Below are 23,852 nucleotides of genomic sequence, written 5' to 3'. Positions count from 1 at the left end.
TAACTGTAATTCTAGTATCAACAGCCCTAGGATTGCAACTGCCAGTGATCCCATTGGGACCTTACCTTTATGTAATCGTACTATCTAATGAATGAAAATTTCGTATTTCTACCCAAAAAAAGGAAGGAAAAAATACATAATATGATCATGATAAACCAACATAAAAATAAAGACAAACTACAATATATGGGATATTACATTGTCAACGTTAATTACTACAATAACAACACCCTAGTGTAATCCCACAAGCGGAGTCTGGGGAAGGTAGGATGTACGCAGCCCTACCCCTACTGTGGAAGGGCAGAGAGACTGTTTTCGATAGATCCTCGGCTAAAGAAGATAGAAGAAGCACTGATAGCAAGTAATTACAAGACAATATATTTAGAAAACTAAATCGAAGATAGCAATAGAGAATATGCAAAAAAGTATCGATAGCAAGACAACATATTTAGAAAACTAGATCCAAGATAGCAATAGAGAATATGAAAGAAGTACTCATAGCAAACTAAGGGAGTACTGATGGCAAGTAATAACAGAACAAGATATGCGATAATATTTAACTAAGGATAAAAGGGGTACCATACTAACACTAATACTATCGAACTAATGAAGACAAAGAGAAACACACGACTACCTACTAACCTTCTACCCTAACCTCAACCTCCACATCCTCCTATCCAGGATCATGTCCTCGGTTAGCTCAAGTTACGCTGTATCCCGCCTGGTCACCCTCCCCAATGATATTAATTGTCAATTTATTAGTAACTTTATTTTTTTATCTAGAGTTGGAACCAAATTGTTCACACATGTGAGTTAGAATGAGAAGAGTCCAAATGAAATAGAATAGATATTGAGATCACACTGCCTATTTTAACTAATTTGAGATTAAAATATACTAGTAATCAAAATTTGAAAAAATGTTCTGCGAACTCTTTTCTTTCAGGTGATTTCCAACAACAGTAGTTGTTTCCAGGGGCGGAGCTAGAGTGCTCCGAGCGGATTCTGCTGAACCCAGTAGCTTTGGATCGAACTATGTATCTGTCTTAAAAAATTCATTAAATATATATAAATCATTAATTTAGAACCTAGTAGCTTAAAACGATTAGAATCTCGAACCTATAAACTTGAAATCCTGGTTCCGCCTCTATTGTTTCTGTATGTACATAACCAAGTTGAATATAGTGAATGCATCATCAGGTACTATATATTGACAGTTGACACTACAAAAAATATTTTGGGATACTCAAAACCACATTTTGGGGCAAAAATATTAGTTAGCTTTTAGTGAAGGGTCTGGAGGGCTCGAAGAACAAGCAAGTTATTCTGGAACAATTCATATCAAATAATATATTGAATTTTTGTGAAGGAAAACTAAAAGAGTACAGTGGACTTTCATCAAGAAATATAGAGAATAAAAAATGCAGTTCCAAATTAATATTGGAGATGCAGGGGATCGAACCCTGTACCTCTCGCATGCAAAGCGAGCGCTCTACCATTTGAGCTACATCCCCAGGTTGCACAAAAAAAGACACAATTTGTATAATTCAGATATTCGACAAAACTCATTTTTTGAAAAAACTATCAAATAAACTCAAGTTCAAATTTCGATAAAAAACTTTTTTTTTTATTTTAAAAACTATCAACCAAACACAACATAACTTAGAAAAATAAAATTTTGGCGGGAAAACTTTTCACTTTATTTTTGCTCCAAACGCATAAAATTTAAAGATGGACTTAACCGTTGTATAAATGCCAAACAATAACCTAATTGTTCCTGCTACCGGGTGACGTATAGTTTTTTTGCATGATTGTTACATCCAAAATAGGTCTAATGAAAATCGAGTCAAGAATAATTTATTTGTGCTTTTAATGGCTGAAACATTGACAAATTCTAATTCCGTTCCTTATAATATTATGATTAAGCATACATAAACTTCAATTAATTGAAATCTATATTGTGCGATCTACCTACTTGTAAATCTACACAAATTTAGGGAATTGTCAATTATTAAACCATCTATTTACTCATGTGTTATGCTATATTCATATTTTTACTCCATATTTGAGGACGATATACCTCTATAATTATTAAAATATAGCACAAATTCTAAAGAAAGAGACTAAAAATACACATTTTTATTAATTGGAAATTAAATATACTCAATCAAATATCAAAAGGATCAAAATGAGAATAAAGAATGGCTAATATATCAAAAGTGCAATTATCCTGTAAGTTTATTGATGGCCAGCGACGCTGGCTAAAGATTCTACATTGGCAGGAATAATTGCATGTACCAAAAATAGAAGAAGGAAATGACATTTTGTATTTTGACAACTGTAAAGCAAACAGGATGTGGACATCTGGTTAAATATGTACACGAAATCATTTGCAAGAAACCAAAAACATAGAGGAGATTAATAGCCTCTTTGGTCAAGCTGAAATAATTAATTTATTTGGAAAAGTGTCTTTTCTATAAGTGTTTTTCGAAAAAAGTATTTTTGAAGGAAAACGGTTTGTGTTTGACTAATCAATCTGGAAAGCATTTTATACCAAAAATTTGGGTTTGGCCAAGCTTTTCAAGAAGTGCTTTTAAGTATCAAATTATAAATAAGGACATGAAGAGATTTACAGCTTTAGTAGCACCAAGCCGCTCGTCTTCAAGCTCCACATGAATGACAACATCAGCTAAAGTTTTGATGCTATCATTGTGGGTCAAGTTAACCTTTAGATGTTCCCAATTAATGGGAATAGACCGAATTACTGCTTGAACCTGCTGCTCATCAGAGAGAACGTGACCAACACTTTAGAGTTGAGCAATCATATTTGACATTACCCTTAGATGTTGCTTGACACTGTGATCATTACTAGGGGTGGCAAACGGGCGGGGCGGATCAGATATGGACGAGTAAAAATGGGTACTGCAAAAAATGAATAAATTATCTGATACGATCCATATTTAATATAGATAAAAAATGGGTTAATCAGCGAATAATATGGATATTCATATTATCCATGGCTTCTTGAATATGATCACTTTTGGAAAAATTCTTAGTCTTCCAAACTTGAGGAACCCTCAAATTGAGGCTTTACAAATGTAAAAGTTAAATCCATTAATTATCCATTGATTATCCTTTTTTAAGTGGATAATATGGTTCTTATCCATATTTAACCCATTTTTAATGGATAATATGGGTGGATAAGTATTTTTTTTAACTATTTTGCCACCAATAATCATTACACTTTTTGTACTTGTCAAACTTGATTGTGAGCTGTCTAAGGCGAGTCACAGTTGTACCGTCATATGTCTCTCTTAAATTTGCCCATATGGCTTGAGCAGTAGGATATTACTCACATTCGTGGATGAGATCATTAACAACTGAATTTACAATAATTCCACGTCCAGTGGAATCTTTCTTTTTTCAAATGTTATAAGTTTCCAGATCCCTCTTGTGTTAGGCAGTCTTACACTCTTCTGGGTGACTCATACCATAGTTAATACTTTCAAGAGCATCTTTCTCTTCGAGTACATACCACATCTTACGACTCCAAATGTCATAATTTTCACCATTTCGTTTGTCACCCTTGTTCAAGTCAGCAATGATACTTTTCGATGCCATATCTATTATTAGAGACAATATTACAAGTTTAAATCATTTATATATACTTCATTCAATTTATGCTATGATTACACACTCAAAAAAATTAATTATAATATTAATTCTACATTTAGTATAGAATCGAAAGGTCACTATGTTTCTATCCATCATATATATCTAAATATTTTAATTAATATTAAAAACTTCTTAGCGTATATTTCATTTCAAGTCTCAATCCATTACAAAATAAAATAATAAATAATATATGTAACTAGTGAGACAAGCAACATAATTTAAATTTCATTAAAATAATACATGTTTTCTAGGACATACATATACCAATTGAATACTAACTCTTGCGCATATATGCTAAAAGGTTCACTAGGCCAGATATCATGATAAACATCAGTTAAAATTTCACCCCAAGGCTCTCGAAGAGAGTCCGCCAAAATTGCTAACGCTTACCAATTAGTAATCTCTATATAATTAGAAAATTCGGCTCTTTTTAACTAAAAAAAAAAAGTGTACATGTTCAGGAATGCAAGCATCAGGGCCTATTTTAAAATTCTTAAACTCCCTAAATTTCTTTTCTCCTTCCCCTCATTCGGCCCTTCGATCCCTTAAATCACTTTGCCTCTCTTTTGGGACATTCCTGATGACTTCAGACTCCTTGTCTGAATCAATACAGAAATAAGTCATGCAACGACACATCCTTCTATGTTGTCGCCTTGCTCGACTTCGAGAACTCCTACTTGGGGTACTTCGAGCTTGTCCCCGTCCAGCCATGTCTGGAATAGGAACAAAGAAACACTTAGAATTTCTACATCCATTAAATATGACAGTATATGTCATAATTAACTTGTAGAAGAACAGGGATATATGTAACTAAGACTAGTATTCTTAATATTTAAATACTCGGTCTAAGCATATAACAAAAATATGTGATCACTTTTATATCAGTAGAGATTGACTATAACTCAGCTTAATTCCATTACTTTAAGGCACAGCAGTACATATTGTTGACATATTAAATATGAATATCATGCACCCATTCAGAAGATAAGTAACAAAAATTTTAGTTTCTTCCTTGAACATATGTCAACCAAATAAAAGATAATGGAAAGAAAGTATTTATTAATACTTAGACTACAAAACAGAGAAGATTATTGTTATAAAGAAGCCTTTATAAATAAAGAAAAAAATGTGACCTAAGCATATGATCATAGAGAAACAAATCTTTAATTGTAATGATCTGGCCGGTTATTTTGAGTATTATAGACCCGTTCCTCCATTTATTGCTTATTCTATGTTTGTTTGTTGTTATGTGACTTTCTGGAGTGGTTGGTTTGGTTACGGGGATGTTTCGGAATGAATTGGGATGCTTAGTACCAAGGTTGGAAGCTAAAGTTGAAAGAGTTGACCGGATGTTGACTTATGTGTAAATGACTCCGAAATGGAGTTTTGATGGTTCCGATAGCTTCGTATAGTGATTTTGAATTTGGGAGTATGTTCGGATTTTGAATTGGATGTCTGTAGGTCATTTTGGCTTGAATTGGCTAAAGTTGAAAAGTTGAAGGTTTGGAAAGTTGAGAAGTTTGACCGAGAATTCACTTTGCTGTTACCGGGCTCAGTTTTTGGTTTCAGGAGTTCAAATAGGTCCGTTGTATTATTTATGACTTGTGTGCAAAATTTAAGATCAATCGGAGTTGATTTGGTGGGTTTCGACAAAAAGTTAGAAGTTTAATATTTCATTAGGCTTGAATAGGGTTACGATTCGTGTTTTTATGTTGTTTGATGTGATTTGAGACTTCGACTAAGTTTGCATGATGTTTTAGGATATGTTGGTATGTTTGTATGGGGTCCCGGAGGACCTCGGGTGTGATTTAGATCATGTTCGGCTCATTTTTGGACTTGTCGGACTGTTGTTATGTCTGTTGCTGGTTTCCTTATATGTGATTGCGAGTCAAGGTCCGTGATCGTGAAGGGTTGTTTGGGTGACCGGTGAAATTTTTCTACGTATTCGCGAGAATTGGTTCGCGATCGCGAAGCTTGGGGAGTTAGTGCAACTCGAACACGTGAGAGGTGCCGCGTTCGCGAAGAAGGAAAAAGAGACCTGGGATGTCAGACGCATTGTTCTATGAGGTGCCGTGTCCGCGATCGCGTACCTTTGGGGGAATTAGTCACCCGCATTCGCGATGGAATCTTTGCGTTCGAGAAGACTAAATTTTAGGGGCAGCATTTTTTATTCTTCGCGATCGCGAAGAGGAACAACTGGGCAGACTATTTAATTTAAAAAACGAGGGTTAGAGTATTATTTCACATTTGAACTTTGGGAGCTCGGATTGAGGTAATTTTTGGAGAGATTTTCAAGGATTTGATTTGGGTAAGTGATTCTAACTCGAATTTGATTAATATACATGAATCCATTATTATTTTTACCATTTAATCTGTGTTTTGGGTGGGAAAAATTGGGAAACATCATAGCTATATTTTGAGGATTTGAAAGGCGATTTGAGGTAGGAATTAGATGATTTTGTTATGGTTGGACTCGTTATTGAATGGGTGTTCGAATTTTGTAAATTTTATCGGGTTTCGAGATGTGGTCTCGGGGTTGACGTTTTGGGTTGACTTTTTGACTTTGGTTAAAGAACTTAGCTTTATCGTATGGAATCGATTCCTGTAGCTTGTATTGATTGTATTAAGTTGTTTGTGACTAGATTCGAGTCATTCGAAGGCCGATTCGCGAGGCAAGGGCTTGTTGGAGTTGTGATATGCGCGGTTTAAGGTAAGTAACACTTCTAAGCTTGGTACTGAGGGGTATGAATCCCTGAAATACGTATTATGTGGTTGGTGTTGAGGTGACACACATGCTAGGTGATGGGTGTGTGGGCGTGCACTGTGGTAATTGTGACTTGGTTGACTATGTGCTCCCGTGTAGTTACCAAACCTTATTTGTATTCATGTAATCCCCATGTGTTATAGTAATTGAGCTGCGATCTATATTAGAAATCATATTTAGGCTATATACTTATTCTGTTGGGACCCACTGAGGTCATTTCTGCTGTTGAATTATTTGTTTAAACTGCAGTATATACTCAGTCAGATTCATCATTTGCATATCATATCTCAGTCTCTGTTGTCATTTATTGTTACATCATGTTATCATTGTTTGGGCTAATTGGCATGAGATTTGTGAGCCCGAGAGACTGGAGAGATTGATGACTAAGTTGGGGCCTGAGGGCCGAATCGTGAGTGCTATTTGTGGGATCGGGCTGCACACCGCAGCAGGTTTTATTGATTCATTATAGGACCGGGCTACACGCCGCAGCATGTTTACTGATTCATTATGGGATCGAGCTGCACGACGCAGCAGGCTATGTTGGCTTATATTAGCGGTTGGGCAGGATCCGCCCCTCCGGAGTCTGACATACCAGCAGTGAGCGTAGGTACCATACAGTGCTGAGTGATTGAGTGTGCTGAGTGATTGAAAGTGATGAGTGGAGAGTGTGAGACAGTGAGATTGAGTACTCTGAGAGTGTGAGTACATGTGTTTATCACTGTAATGCATTACATGTGACATGCACATTTGACATGTAGACATAGAGATGTAACATTCCTCATATCAGTTATACTTGGCATATTTTAACAGTGTTGAGTTTAAACTGTTAAACTTGAAAGCTTGTCTACGTTTCTGTACTGCATACGAATTTGTTATGGGATTTCATTAAGTTATTACTATCATGTTTTTGCTATATTTGTATTGTTATTATCTGGATTTAGACTATACCTTTCTAAGCTCATCACTGATTTCAGCTCAAGGATGGTCTTGTTACTTATTGAGTACATTGGGTCGGTTGTACTCATACTATACTCTGCAATTCGCTTGCAGATCCAGTTACTTCTGGGCATGGCGGTTGCTAGACTTGGTGCAATATTTGCTTGGAGATTATTGAGATAGTTGTTGTGACGCCCGCAGACCTCGACTCTCCTTCTTTTCAGTTTATTTAGCACTGTTCTATCTTTCCAGACAATTGTATTAGAAGTTTTGACTCTTTTGACACTTAGTAGCTCATGTACCCGGTGACACCCGGATTTTGGGGGATTTTGTTGTTGAGTCGCAGTTGTCTTATTAGTTATTTATGATATCTTACACTGTTAAACTTACTACATCATGCTTTCATTTTAAAATGCGTTGTTATTTTGTGATTGTCGGCTTGCCTAGTTCTGGGATAGCTGCCATCACAATATATTGAGATTTGGGTAGTGACAAGTTGGTATCAGAGCTAGGTTACATAGGTCTCACGAGTCATGAGCAGGTTTAGTAGAGTCTTGCGGATGGTATGGAGACGTCTGTACTTATCTTCGAGAGGCTACCGAACCATTAGGAAACTTCACTTTCTTGTATTCTTGCCGTGCAGAATTGTTGATTTCGGAAACTAAACTTCTGTATTTCAATTCTCTCACAAATGGTGAGGACACCTGCAATTGGATCGGGCGGACGGCCACCAGTACCACCAGTTAGGGCCGCGAGAGGCCAGAGTTGTGCATTTGGATCGGATATCCGAAATCCGATCCGATCCACTCTTTTCGGATTTTCGGATTGTATACGGATTATGTTTTATAAAATTTCAGATTTTCGAATTGGATTCGAATTGGCTTGATTTTAATCCGATCCGATCCGAAATCCGAAATTATATGGGCCTATATATAAATACTACCCTAAAATATTAGGGTTAAGTAAGCTTATTCATTTATCAGACAACCCCTAGGTTATATCGATGTTCTCTCTCACTCTCACATATTTCCTCTCTTCCGCCTCTCTTCACAGTTCAGTCCATTGAAGACCAAGCTTGAAGCTTCCGCCTCTCATCTTCACTCGAAGTCAGTCCTCTCGAAGTCTCAACTCTCAAGTCAGTGAACTCCAAAGTCCAATGAAGTAGAAAACTCCTCTCGAAGTCTCAACTCTCAAGTCTTCACAGTTCGATTTCCAATCCTAATCGACTGTAAGCCTGTCATTCTCTCTAACTATTAGTTATTGTTGGTTTCATTGTTGCTTTTTCCCTCTCTCTTAGAGCTCAAATGTGATGTTTTCCACCTTTTATTTCACGGCAGAAATCAAATAATGTGTGTTTTTTGTGTCTTTTTTTTGTGTGAGTTAGAGAGAGATTACAACATCTTTATTTTGAATTTTCATGCTGTCTTTTTCCAATTTTTGTATGTATGTATCGATTTGGCTTTATGTTCTGTTTTTTACGTCTCTTTCATGTTCTATTCTTCTACTTCTAATTTTATTTTGATTTTTTGTTTGTCTTGGTAGATGGAAAATGAGGCAGAGACACAGAATGAACTTCAAATTGTTGAAAAAGTTGGTGAAAGTAATGCTTCAACTGATTCCACAACCAACAACAGTGAATCTAAATCGGGTTCGAAGAAAAGAAAAATGGTTAAAGAAAGATCAATTGCTTGGCGCTACTTCAACAAGTTCACTGATGCCGAGGGTGTGAAAAAAGCGAAATGCAAGTATTGTTCAGAAGAATATGTAGCTGATACCAAGCATAGAGGCACAAGCAATTTGTTATTACATATTCCCAAATGTCCGACCAATCCTTACAAGGCAGAAGGTAGCCAGACAACATTGGGTTTTCAACCGAATCAATCAGGTGATGTTTCAGTTATCCCTTGGAAATTTGATCAAGAGGCATGTAGGAGGGCTTTAGCTCGTATGATTATTAAAGATGAACTTCCCATTATTTCTGTTGAAAAAGATGGATTTAGAGACTTTGTGAGAACTCTTCAACCTTTATTTCGTATTCCATCTCGTACTACTATGACTAGGGATTGTCTTGAGATGTACCATGAAGAGAGACTTGCTTTGAGGTCTATTCTTAAAGAATCAAAACAGAGAATATGTATTACTACTGATACATGGACTTCAATTCAAAGAATTAATTATATGTGTGTTACAGCCCATTACATTGACAAGATTTGGAAATTGCATAAAAGGATATTGAATTTTTGTCCAATTACTAGTCATAAAGGTCAAGATTTAGCTAGTGATATTGCTAAGTGTTTACTTGAATGGGGAGTGGATAAAGTATTTACTGTGACAATTGATAATGCGAGTTCTAATGATGTGATGGTTAGAGAGTTATCCAAGCAATTTACTAGATGGAACACTAACTTGATGGAAGGTAAGCATGTTCATGTGAGATGTATGGCTCACATCATCAATCTAGTTGTTCAAGATGGGTTGAGAGAAGGGAGTGTGTCTGTTGAACGAATAAGACAAATTGTTAGGTACATAAGACAATCTCCCGCAAGATGGAAAAAGTTTAAAGAATGTTGTGATCTTGATAGGATAACTTCTAAAAACTCATTGTGCTTGGATGTTCCTACTAGGTGGAACTCCACATATTTGATGTTGAAGGTTGCTACAGTTTATGAGTAAAACTTTACAAAATATTGTGATATTGATTATGATTTAATGTCATGTATTTCTAACTACATTTGTGAGGATGGACAACCTGCAGGTCCACTTTTAAGTAGTGATTGGGATAGTGTAAGACGTATTGTGAAGTTTCTGAAAAAATTTTATGAACTCACCTTGAAAGTATCGGGTACACTTTATATTACGTCTAATGTGCACTTTCTTGAAATATGTATTGTTGATTCTTCTTTGAAAGAGTTGATGCAAAATGAAGATGCTTTCTTGAGAGAAATGGCAAAGAATATGAAAGAGAAATTTGACAAGTATTGGGGGGATCCACATAAGATGAACAAAATGATTTTTATCTCGTGTGTGCTTGATCCACGCCATTAGTTTAATACTCTATGTTTGGAGAAACAGTAGGTTTGAAAATACAAGAGGATGTGAAAACATACATGGATACTTTGTTCAATGTGTATGCAATGAAAAATGGTGGTTCTGGTTCATGTCCATCTTCTCCATCTTCTCCATCTTCTGGTCCATCTTATTCATCATTGCTCTCAAAATTCATGCTAGATTTAAAGAAGCATAAGAAATGTGGTGGAGTTGATTATAAAACGGAGTTAGATAAATATTTGGGTGAAGATGTTGAGGAAGACTATGAAAAGTTTAACATTTTGAGGTGGTGGAAGTTGAACTCACCTAGATTTCCCACTCTTGCTGAAATGGCACGTGATGTGCTAGCCATTCTGATTTCTAGTGTTGCCTCAGAATCAGCCTTTAGCACCGGCGGACGCATACTTGATCCATTTAGGAGTTCATTGACTCCTAGATTGGTTGAGGCTCTTGTGTGTGTCCAAGATTGGCTTCGGAATGAATCAACAACTCCGGTTAAAATTGAAGAAGATTTAGATAATCTTGAACAACTTGAAGCTGGTAAGCCTATCTTATTACTTGTGTTTAATGTATGCTTTATTTGTATGTTTAATTAGATTACTTCTAAACTAATTTCTTGTGTTACTATCTTATTGAACAGAATTTATTAATATGGGAAGAGAGCCTTGCATTGTCGACATATAGTGATTTTCCATTTGTTGTACAAGCTCAGGTATTTCATTATGCACTTGCTTCTTGTTTTATTGTATGATTCTGGAATCTATATAGCTTGAAGCCTTGAACTGTCTTTTCCTTTCTCTGAAAATACTCTTTGAATTGTTTGAAATTGCAGATTTTTAACTGGTTGTCTCACAGTCCTACTGAGAATTTGAGATTGAGAGCTACATTTGGCCTGGTTGCTGGTTGTGTTGCTGGTTTGTGTTGACTGTTGCGGCTTCCCAAAAGTTGGAACTTGGAACTCTTTTGTTTTGTGTAATCTGTTAAAGAACTGTTGGGGACTTTAGTAGTTTGGTTTGTTTTATTTTGCTATGACGGTATGGTTTGAAAGACAATTGATTGTGTTTTGTTTGGGGTCTTCAGTTTGGTTTGGTTTGAAACTTTGAAAGACAATTGTTGCATTATGTAATATTTCAGATTGTGGTTTTGTTTAGAGATGAATGGTGTTTACTGTCCAGTAACAGTTGTGTGGAGAACTGGAGATGAATGGAGATGAATTGTGTTTTGTTTGCATTCTAAAAATGCTCTTTGGTTCTGTCGTATGTATTTTATGATTGGTTTTTAAAATTATTGGAGGATTAGCCCTTTCTGATTCTTTTCCTTTTATAATTTATACACTAATCTTTCCTATGTGTGTAAATTGGACATTGTTGACCAACTTTTCTGATTCAAAAGAATGAAACCTCTTTTTATTTGTTAGTGTTGCCAGCATTTGACATGTCATTCAACTTATTTCTATGCCGTGCGTGGAGTATAATTTTTTTGAATTATTAGTGGTCGTTCTTACTGATAGATATAATTGCTCAATTTGTATTTGGAAAGTGATTGCCAGCATCTGTTTATGTACTACGAACAAGTACTCTAATGAGTAACAATCCGATCCGACAATCTGAAAAATTATCCGATCCAAAGTTTAAAATCCTATCCGGTCCAATGTTAATCCGGATCGGATTCGGATTGCCCTTTTCAGAATCCGAAATCCGAAATTCGAATCATAAATATGCTAAATCCGATTCGATCCGATCCGTGCACCGCCCTAGCCGGCGCCACGGTAGAGGCCAATGTGCAGCTCATACAGCAGCTAGAGCAGCACCCGTGGAGCCACCGGTTGCTCCACCTCAGGAGTAGATGCCAGATGTGGTTGAGCTGGTGGGACCAGCTCAGGCACCGACTGTGCCCATTGTGATTCCAAGCCTTTAGGAGGCTTTGGCCCAGATATTGATTGTATGCACTAGCCTTGCTCAAGCGGTTTCAGTTCAGGCCGAACCAACCACTTCTCAGGCCGGGAGGTGCTCAGACTCCCGCCGCCCGTACTCTAGAGCAGGTAGTTCAGGGACTTCAGACACCGAGGGTACTACTAGCCCAACGGGTTGCAGTTGCTCAGGCCCAGGTAGGTCCACCTATGAGTGATGAGGAGCTGAAGAGGCTAGAGAAGTTTGGGAGGCTCAGGCTTCCAGAATCAGTGGGGATGAGTCAGAGGATTCTCGGGATTTCTTAGACAAGTGCTAGCAGATTCTTCGCACGATGGGTATTCTAGAGACTAGTGGCGTCTTATTTACTACTTTTCAATTGTCGGGGGCAGCCTTCAGATGGTGGGAGGCCTATGAGTTGAGCAAGCCAGTTGGCGCTGCACCACTTACGTGGCATGAGTTCTCAGTTCTCTTCTTAGAGAAGTTTCTTCCACAGACCCGCAAGGAGGAGTTGCGTAGGCAGTTTGAGTAGCTACGCCATGAGTGTATGTAAGTGACCCAGTATGAGATGAGATTTTTAGAGTTGGCTCGCCACGCGATCTGGTTAGTTCCCACGGGGAGAGAGGGGGGGATTAGGAGGTTCATTGATGGCCTCAACTATGGACTGCACTTCGTTATGACTTAGGAGATTGCATTAGGTGTTAGGTTCGACGAGGTGGTTGATATTGCTAGGAGGCTAGAGCAGGTTCGTAGCCAGGAGCGTAAGGAGAGTGAGGCCAAGAGGCCTCGTGGTTCGGGTGGTTTCAGCGGTGTTTCTTCTGGAGGACAGCCCCACCACAGCCGGGGTAACCCTTATAGGCCTGCTCAGATGGCTCATCCGGTTCATTGTGGTGCATCATCTAGCCATGGTTCATATAGTGCTCGTCCGGGTTAGTCATCTCTCAGTTCCCTCCTAGCTCAGAGTTCATCTCGTGCTCCATCAGTTTAGAGTTCATCTGTACCAGGTCCTTCTAATAGTTATTCTGGTTCTCGGGGTCTGATTCAGTACCAGCCGCTATTGTCGGATCAGGGTTGCTTTGAGTGTGGAGAGTTTGGTCATATGAAGAGGCATTCTCCCCGTCTTTTGGGAGGTCCAGTTCAGCAGATGGGTCAGGCTATGACTTCCGCACTAGTTACTTCACCACCCGCTCAGCCAACTTGGGGTGGAGCTCAGGAAACTAGAGGTCACCCTAGAGGGGGAGGCCTATCAGGTGGTGGTCAGGCTCGATGCTATGCTTTCCCTGCTAGGCCAGAGGTCGTAGCTTCAAACGCAATGATCACAGGTATTGTTCTAGTGTGCCACAAGGATGCTTCCATATTATTTGACCCTGATTGCACTTATTAATATGTATCATCGTATTTTGCTCGATATTTGGATATGCACCGTGAGTCCTTAGTTACACATGTTCATGTATCTACGCCGTTGGGCGATTCTATTGTTATGGACCGTGTGTATTTGTGTGTGGTGACTATTGGGGGATTGGAGATGAGAGTTGATCTCTTATTGCTTAGTATGGTTGATTTTGACGTGATTCTGGCATGGATTGATTGTCCCTATGTCATGTTATTCTGGATTTCCATGCTAAGACCATGACGTTGGCAATGCCGGGGTTACGTAGGATCGAGTGGAGAGGTTCTTTGGACTATGTTCCAGTAGAGTGATTTCATATCTAAAGGCCCAACGGATGGTTGGGAGGGGTGTTTGTCATATTTGGCTTTTGTGAGGGGTGTTAGTGCTGATACTCCTACCATTGCTTCTGTTTCGATAGTGTGAGACTTTATGGATGTGCTTCCTGCAAACTTGTTGGGTATGTCACCCGACAGGGACATTGGTTTTGGTATTGACTTAGTGTCGGTCACTCAGCCCATTTCTATTCCTCCGTATCGCATGGCACCAACGCAGTTTATGGAATTGAAAGTGCAGTTTTAGGAGCTTCTTAATAAGGGGTTCATTAGGCCTAATGTGTCACCTTGGGGTGCACCAGTTCTGTTTGTGAAGAAAAAAGATGGTACTATGCAGATGTGCATTGACTATAGGTAGTTGAACAAAGTTACAACTAAGAACAAGTATCCTTTGCCGCGCATTGATGACTTATTTTACTAGCTTCAGGGAGCTAGGGTGTTCTCTAAGATGGACTTGAGGTCTGGGTATCACTAGTTCAAGATCCGGGACTCCGATATTTTTAAGACGACATTCAGGACCCACTATGGTCACTACGAGTTCCTTGTGATGTCTTTCGGTCTGACCAATGCCCCAACCGATTTCATGCATCTGATGAACATTGTGTTCCAGTCATAGTATTTATTGATGATATCCTATGTACTCACGTCAACATCTGAGGATTGTACTACAGACATTGAGGGAGGAGAAACTTTATGCTAAGTTCTCCAAGTGTGAGTTTTGGCTCAGTTTGGTGGTGTTCTTAGGGCACGTGGTGTCTAGCGAGGGGATCAAGGTGGATCCGAAGAAGATTGAGGCGGTTCAGAGTTAGCCCAGACCGTCTTCAGCTACTATGATTCGGAGTTTTCTCGGCTTGGCCAGATATTATCGCCGCTCCGTGGAGGGTTTCTCGTCCATTTGCAATGCCTTTAACCAGGTTGACCCAGAAGGGTGCCCCATTCAGGTGGTCTGATGAGTGTGAGGAGAGCTTTCAAAAGCTCAAGACTGTCTTGACCACAGCTCCAGTTCTTGTTTTGCCTTCAGCGTCGGGCTCATATACAGTGTATTATGATGCTTCTTAGATTGGTATTGGGTATGTCTTGATGTAGGAGGGTAGAGTGATTGCTTATGCTTCACGCCAGTTGAAGCCTCATGAGAAGAACTACACTGTTCATGATTTGGAGTTGGCAGCCATCGTCCCCCCATTTGAAATTTGGAGTTATTATCTCTTCGGCATGTCTTATGAGATATTTACAGATCATCGGAGTATATAGCACTTGTTAAAGCAAATGGATCTAAATTTGAGGCAACGTAGATGGTTGGAACTGTTAAAAGATTATGATATTACCATTTTGTATCATCTCGGGAAGGCCAATATAGAGGCTGATGCCTTGAGTAGAAAGGCGGTGAGCATGGGTAGCCTTGCATATATTCATGTTGGTGAGAGACCAGTTGCATCAGATGTTCAGGCCTTGGTCAATCAGTTCGTGAGGTTAGATATTTTGGAGCCTAGTCGGGTTCTAGCTTGCGTGGTTTCTCGGTCTTTGTTATATGATTGCATCCGAGAGCGTCAGTATGACAACCTCCATTTGCTTGTCCTTAAGGACACGGTTTGACACGGTGATGCCAAGGAGGTTTCTATTAGAGATGATGGGGTGTTACGGATGCAAGGTCGGATTTGTATGCCCAATGTGGATGGGTTACGTAAGTTGATTCTTGAGGAGGCCCACAGTTCGCGGTATTTCATTCATCGATGTGTTGTGAATATGTATCAGGACTTGAGGCAACACTATTGGTGGTGGAGAATGAAGAAAGATATAGTGGAGTTTGTAGCTCGATGCTTGAACTATTAGCAGGTGAAGTATGAGCATTAGGGGCCGGGCGATTTGCTTCAGAGGCTTGAGATTCTTGAGTGAAAATGGGAGCGTATCATCATGGACTTCGTAGTTAGGCTCCCACAGACTTTGAAGAAATTTGATGCTATTTTGGGTGATTGTAGATGGTTGACTAAGTCCACATATTTCATTCCCATTGGGACTACCTATTCTTCAGAGCCGTTGGCTGAGATCTATATCCGTGAGATTGTTCGCCTTCACGGTGTGCTATTGTCCATTATTTCAGATCGGGGCACGCAGTTCACATCGCAGTATTGGACAGCAGTGCTGCGAGAGTTAGGCACACGGGTTGAGTTGAGTACAACATTCCACCCTCAGATGGAAGGACGGTCTGAGTGCACCATTCAGATATTAGAGGATATGTTATGCACTTGTGTCATGGATTTCGGGGGTTCTTGGGATCAGTTTCTACCGCTTGCAGAGTTTACCTACAACAACAGCCACTAATCGGGTATTCAATACGGCTCCGTATGAGGTCTTGTATGGGAGGCGGTGCCGGTCTCCGGTTGGTTGATTTGAGCCGGGTGAGGCTAGGCTATTGGGTACTGACGTGCTTCAGGTTGCTTTGGAAAAGGTTAAGCTGATTCAGGATCGGCTTCGCACGACACGTTCTAGACAGAAGAGTTACGCCGATCGGAAGGTTCGTGATATTTCCTACATGGTTCGAAAGAAGGTATTGCTCAGAGTTTCACCCATGAAGGGTGTTATGAGGTTCGGGAAGAAGGGCAAGTTGAGCCCTCGGTATATTGGCCAGTTTGAGGCGCTTGATAGGATTGGAGAGGTGGCTTACAAGCTTGCATTACCACCCAGTCTATCGAGTGTTCACCAATTGTTTCATGTTTCCATGCTCCGAAAGTATTTTGGTGATCCGTCTCATGTTATGGACTTCAGCACGGTTCAGTTAGATGGGGATTTGACTTATGATGTGGAGCCGGTGGCCATTTTGATAAGGCAGGTTAGAAAGTTGAGGTCAAAGAATATAGCTTCAGTGAAAGTACAGTGGAGAGGTCATCCAGTCAAGAAAGCTACTTGGGAGACCGGGTGGGAGATGCGGAGCAGCTACCCACACCTATTCGAGACTCCAAGTATGATTCTAGGCCCGTAGGTCGTTTTGGCTTGAATTGGCGAAGGTTGGAAAGTTGAAGGTTTGAAAAGCAGAGAAGTTTGACCGAGAGTTGATCTTGTTGTTACTGGCTCGAATTTTGGTTTCGGGATTAATAATTGGGCCGCTGTATTATTTATGACTTGTGTGCAAAATTTAAGGTCAATCGGAGTTGATTTGGTGGGTTTCGGCATTGGTTTTAGAAGTTAGAAGTTTAATAGTTCACCATGCTTGAATTGGTGTGCGATTCGTATTTCGATGTTGTTTGATGTGATTTGAGTCTTCAAATAAGTTCGTATGATAATTTAGGATATGTTGGTATGTTTGGATGGGATCCCGGGGGCTCGGGAGTGATTCGGATCATGTTCGGCTCATTTTTGGACTTGTTGGACTACCGTTATATCTGTTGTTGGTTTCCTTATACGAGATCGCGAGTGAAGGTCCGTGATCGCGAAGGATTGTTTAGCTGACTGGTGAAATTGTTCTACACGTTTGCGAGAATTGGTCCTCAATCACGAAGCTTGGGGATTTAGTGCTATGCGAACGTGTGAGAGGTGCCGCATTCGCGAAGCAGGAAGAGGAGATATGGGATGTCAGACGCGTTGTTCTACGTGGTCGCACGTGTGTGTGTCCGCGATCGTGTACTTTTGGGGGAATTAATCACCGTGTTCGCGAAGAGTAAATCTTAGGGTAGCATTTTTTTTCTCCGCGATCGCGAAGAGGAACAACTGTGCAGACTATTTAATTTAAAAAATGAGGGTTAGAGTATTATTTCACATTTGGACTTTGGGAGCTCGGTTTGAGGCAATTTTTGGAGAGATTTTCAAGGAGTTGACTGGGATAAGTGATTTTAACTCGAATTTGATTAATATACATGAATCCATCATTGTTTTTACCATTTAATCAGTGTTTTGGGATGGAAAAATTGGGAAATTTTGGGGAAACTTCATAAGCTATATTTTGGGTTGACTTTTTGACTTTGGTTAAAGAACTTAGCTTTATCGTATGGAATCGATTTCTATAGCTTGTATTGATTGTATTAAGTTGTCTGTGGCTAGATTCGAGTCGTTTGGAGGGCCCATTCTCGAGGCAAGGGCCTGTTGGAGTTGTGATTTTCGCCATTTGAGGTAAGTAACACTTCTAAACTTGGTACTGAGGGTATGAATCTCTGAAATACGTGTTAAGTGGTTGGTGTTGAGATGATTCACATGATAGGTGACGGGCGTGTGGGTGTGCACCGTGGTAATTGTGATTCGGTTGACTCCGTGGTACCGCCTAGTTATCAAACCTTATTGCTATTCATGTAATACCTATGTGTTAAAGTAATTGAGCTGCGATCCATGTTTGAAATCAAGTTTAGGTTATATGTTTATTCTGTTGGGACCCACTGAGGTCATTTTTGCTTTTGAATTATTTGCTTAAACTGCAATTATATACTCATTCACATTCATCATTGCATATCATATCTCAGTCTCTGTTGTCATTTAATGGTACATCATGTTATCATTGTTTGGGCTAATTGGCATGAGATTTGTGAGCCCGAGAGACTAGAGAGATTGATGACTGAGTCGGGGCCTAAGGGCCAAATTGTGAGTGATATTTATGGGAGAGGATGTACGTCGCAACATGTTTTATCAATTCATTATGGGAATAGTCTGCACGTCGCAGTAGATTTTATTGTTTCATTATGGGATCGGGTTGCACGCCGCAACATGTTTTATTGATTCATTATGGGATCGGGCTGCACGCCGTAGCAGACCATACAGTGGTGAGTGATTGAGAGTGATGAGTAGGGAGTGTGAGACAGTGAGATTGAGTACTCCGAGAGTGTGAGTACATGAGTTTTATCTCTGTGATGCATTACAAGTGACATGCATATTTGACACGTAGACATAGAGATGCAACATTCCTTATATTAGTTATACTTGGCATATCTTAACAGTGTTGAGCTTAAACTATTAAACTTAAATGCATGTCTACATTTCTGTACTGTGTACGAATTGATTATGCGATTTCATTGAGTTATTACTGTCATTTTCCTGTTATATCTGTACTATTATTATCTGGATTTGGACTGTACCTTTCTGAGCTCGTCACTGCTTTCAGCCCAAGGCTAGTCCTGTTACTTATTGAGTACATTGGGTCGGTTGTACTCATACTACACTCTGCACTTTATGTGCAGATCCAGGTACTTATGAGCACGGTGGTTGCTAGACTTGGTGCAATATCTGCTTGGATATTATTGAGGTAGTTGTTATGACGCCCACAAACCTTGACTCTCCTTCTTTTCAGTTTATTTAGCACTGTTATATCTTTCCGGACAGTTATATTAGAAGTTTTGACTCTGTTGATACTTAGTAGCTCATATATTCGGTGATACCCGGATTCCCGGCCCAAGATGTGCATGAAACGGATGTGCAGCGACTGTAATAGGACCACATAAAAAAAGGGGGGAAACTTATTATACCTTTCATTCACACACACTATGTCCAAAGGAAAGGGTTGACAAGATCTTTCAGTGATGAATTGCCATCATGAAGTTCCAACGCAATCTACAATCTAAATCTATGAGCAATCACAAAGCAAAAGGAAAACAAACTGACCAAGAGAGAGTTATACAAAGTAAATAGCGAACGGTGTAACAAGCGAGAAGATGGAACTTGATAAAGAAAGCGAGATGAAATTTAGAACACCTTAGAGAAAGGTAGAAAAGAAAAGCAAATGTGGTGCGTTGGACTGTTCAATTTGAGGTTGAAGGACACGTTTCTTGCACAATGCTATTGAAAAGTCCAAAATGGCCTCGATTTCATTTTTATTGATAATAGGCTAACAGGTCGAAACCGAAAGCTCTTCTATTATTTAAAAATAAAAAAATAAGTAACATTAGACTGATTTCATATTTCGTAATTTCATTGATTGACTTTGAATTTTTAATCTATTTCTCTATTTATAATCATAATTTATGGGATAGCTGGATGGAGCAACAATTATGATAGTTGTAAGTAATTTTAAACGTATATCAACTGCCCCAAAAGATTTTAAAACTCTTTGGTTGTACTTCAGTAAGGTTGGAAGCAAATGATGCAGAAAAGTGAATTTTAGTTATGACAAGAAAACAAATTAGGAAGAAGCTTTAAAAGCGAACTTTCTGTAATTTTAGAGTTTTGAAGGTTGATAAAGAGAAGCTTGGTTATTTTGAGCATTAGTGATGGATTTATTGATTGAAAGAAGAACAATAAGAAGTAAGAAATAGATGATTCCTGCAAAACTAAGTGCTCTTTGTGAAAAAAGTTGAACCTTCATCCTCTTCAAAATACGATGTATATGCTTCAATATACAATCTTCTGAACCTTCCATTGTCCCTATTCAAAGAGTACAATATGTCTAGTCCTTCAATCATACAACGGGACTGTAGGCAATTCAATGAACCAAATATTTATAGATGATAGACGGCAATAGCTTTGCATTGGTAGGTTTAGTGCATGGATTAGGGGAAAGAAAATAGTAAAAAGGAAAGATAAGATGAAGACTTTCCTGCTTTTGACGGAGGGCTGAGTTGTAGAGAATTAAAGCAATTGATGTGTTCAGTGCTTTGATGCATGGGTGACAATTACAACAACAAAGTATTTGTCTTATTAACTTTTCAATTTTCATTATTTTCTGCAAGGAATCCTCTATTTTATTCATTATTCAATTTGATAAAGAATCTTTTGCCAGAAGAGAGCTTTTATATGTATTATTGAGAGGGATGTTGATGTTGATGCACACACTAAGGGTATTGGGCACAAGTATGTTAATCGATGTAAATTGGCGTTGCTTTACCCTCTTATCACTATTAGAAGCAAAAGCAAATATTTGTTCGTCCTTCTGTAAGACCCATCATGTATATTTCTTTCTTTTGTTAATTATATTATAGAGAATTTTAAGTATTTTTGCATCTTTCTTCTGTTAATTCACTTCTTTTTTCAGATAATGGGTGCAGATTTGACTGTTATGCTGCACAAACCTCAACCCCTTTTGAATGATCTGTTAAATTATTTACTATATTTGAAGATCCGACCACATCTCTTTTAAGAGTTCATCTGATAAATACAAATTTCTCCACAAATAGAAATTGCAAGGAAAGAAAGCATATAAGAGGGAAATATTGAACACCTGGTGGTACAAGTTGTCAGGAAAAAGTCTTAGACACAGAGTGACAAAGACAAAATCTCCAGATTTACTTATAGTTACTTTTTTTAGTAAAGGTAGTTTTCTCAAAAAGAAATTTGACCTGTCGCTGATTCATTTTTATGCAGGTTTCTGAAGAATTCGATTCTTCCGAGGTCATATTTGGTTGTTAGTTTTTAAATCGGGTTGTATTTTTTATCCATGGTATTTGCATTTATTACTTTGGATTAAGGTGTCTGTAATACTCATTATGATCAGAAAAACAAGTGAGCACATTTTTGAGCCTTTGTAGAGAGCCTTTAACTTCTTACACTGCCTCAACCACCACCACCTAAAGCTCTTAATCCGCGTATTAGACTTCTTTTCCTTCGAAGTTGTTTTCTGTAATATTTATGAGTCCAAAGAAATAACTCTCATGAATTAAATGAGTACTTTGCAAAAATTGAGGTTAGTAAATAATGAGCTAAAGGTAAAAACTGGTAGTTGTAATTCAATGCTTGATATAATACTTCAACAAATAGTAGCAATTGTTACTCACCTGCATATATCCCACATCCTTATGTTCAGCTCAAATAATTAACTTATTACCATGTTGATAATTTAATACTGAGTAAACAAATGTATTCAAATCATTATTATTTTTGCTGGTGCATTCCTTATTATTTTTGCTGATGCTTCTGTGGAACCCACTTAAAAAAAACGAAAATGATAACAAGTTGCAATGGGCGATAGAAACATAATTGCAAAACCAATTTGCGTAGTTGGTTTTGGTCGGTGCAACACGTTTTACATTGTAACAAACTTGCAATTTGCAAGCTGTAAATTACAAGTTGCAGAACCATGCAATATGATTGGTTCAATATTTGGCAGGTTCTCCTATAAATAGGAGCTTCGTTCCTTCAATTTAAGTACACCAAAATTAGAGAGGAGCAATATAAGTTAGAGAGATTAATCCAAAGATTGTAGTCTGTGAGATAAATAGTGAGTGTGATTAATATTATAGTGAGGTATTTTAAATAAAGAGTGTTATTTATTTTAAAATTATAGTAGTCTCTTGACACTACTAAGTTGTAATATTATAGTGGTATTATTGCTCCACTCAGGTATTGTATTATACACCCATTAAAAGAGTTGGTGATTGTTACTGTGGATATTATTTCTGAGCGGAATTATTATATTCCCACAATAGCCACGGCGAATAATGGTCTGATGTCTTTTCAGTACCCCCATCTCACAAAAGATAATTATGAGAAATAGTGTTTACATATGAAAGTCATTCTTGGCTCCCAGGATGTGTCGAAAATCGTAGATAGAGGGTATGCAAAATCCGATAATGAGGAAGTTCTGGCTCAAAATAAAAAAGATGTCTTGGAAACGACAAGGAAGAAGGATCAACAAGCCCTCATGCTCATCCAGCAATATTTGGATGATGCCATGTTTGAGAAGGTGGCAGATGCTACCACCTCAAAGGAAGCTTGGGAGATTTTACAAAATTCTCTTCAGATTATTGTTCAAAAGTGAAGGATGTTGTAAATCAATTAAGAAGATACGGGGAGGACACAGAAGATGTCCGTGTGGTAGAAAAGATCCTTCGCACTTTAACACCTAAATTTAATTTTGTGGTGTGTACTATTGAGGAGTCTAAAGATTTAGACTCTATGATGGTGGAGAAATTGGAGGGTTCTTTACATGCCCACGAAGAAAAGATCAAAAGGAGTCAAGAAGTACCATTGGAGCAACTTCTTACAACTCAAGCATCCTTCAAGGATTATGGAGGTGAAAAGATCTATTGAGGGAATGGACGGGGACGAGGCCGTGGCAGTCATGGAAAAGGAAGAAGTAATGGTAACAACTTCAACAATGAAGTTAAAATCCACCAAACACTCAGAGGTCCTGGACGTGGTCGTGGACAAAGAGGAGGAAGAGGACGTGGCTACTACTAAGAAAATAATGGACAAAGATATGACAAATAAAAAATTGAGTGTCATAATTGTCATAAATGGCCATTACTCTTGGGAATGTCGTATCAATATTGAAGAAAAAGCTAACCTTTTTTACCACAAGAAAGAAGAAGATGAGTCAACGTTGTTGCTGGCACTCAAGGAAGAAGACAAGGATGATTGTAGCTCGTGGTATTTGGAAAATGGAGCAAGCAATCATATGTATGGATGCAAAGAGAAGTTTGTGGAGATCAATAAAACGGTGAGAGGTAATGTGTCCTTTGAAGATACCTAAAAGATTAAAATCGAAGGAATATGTACAGTTCTGATCTCCTATAAAGATCGTAGTCACAAGCTAATTCAAGATGTTTATTATGTACCAAAATTAAAACGTAATATTTTGAGTTTGGGCCAACTTCTTGAAAAGGAATATGACATCCACATGAAAAATATGCATCTTTGGCTTATAGATTCAAATAGAATTCTAATTGCTAAAGTGCATATGGCAAAGAATAGATTATTTTCTCTGAATCTTAAAATAATTGATGTAAAGTGTTTGAAGGCTAATGTGCAAGATGAATCATGGTATTGGCACATGCGATTTGGGCACTTGAATTTTGAAGCGCTCAAATCAATGGGAGAAAAGAACATGGTGCATGATACCATCAATCGACCATCCCAATCATTGTGTAAAGCTTGTTTTCTTCGAAAACGTGCAA

General features: G+C 38.5%; 1 non-coding gene across 1 annotated transcript; it reads right to left on the bottom strand.

Annotated features, from left to right (window-relative positions):
• Positions 1–1,438: 1,438 nt before the first annotated feature.
• On the bottom strand, positions 1,439–1,511 carry TRNAA-UGC. The gene has a single exon. It is a non-coding gene; the product is annotated as a tRNA-Ala (tRNA).
• Between the last annotated feature and the right edge of the window lie 22,341 nt (positions 1,512–23,852).

Source organism: Nicotiana attenuata, unplaced genomic scaffold (assembly GCF_001879085.1).
Source record: "Nicotiana attenuata strain UT unplaced genomic scaffold, NIATTr2, whole genome shotgun sequence".
Taxonomy (NCBI): domain Eukaryota; kingdom Viridiplantae; phylum Streptophyta; class Magnoliopsida; order Solanales; family Solanaceae; genus Nicotiana; species Nicotiana attenuata.
Note: the sequence above shows the minus strand (reverse complement) of the source record. Positions and strands in the feature narration are given on the sequence as shown.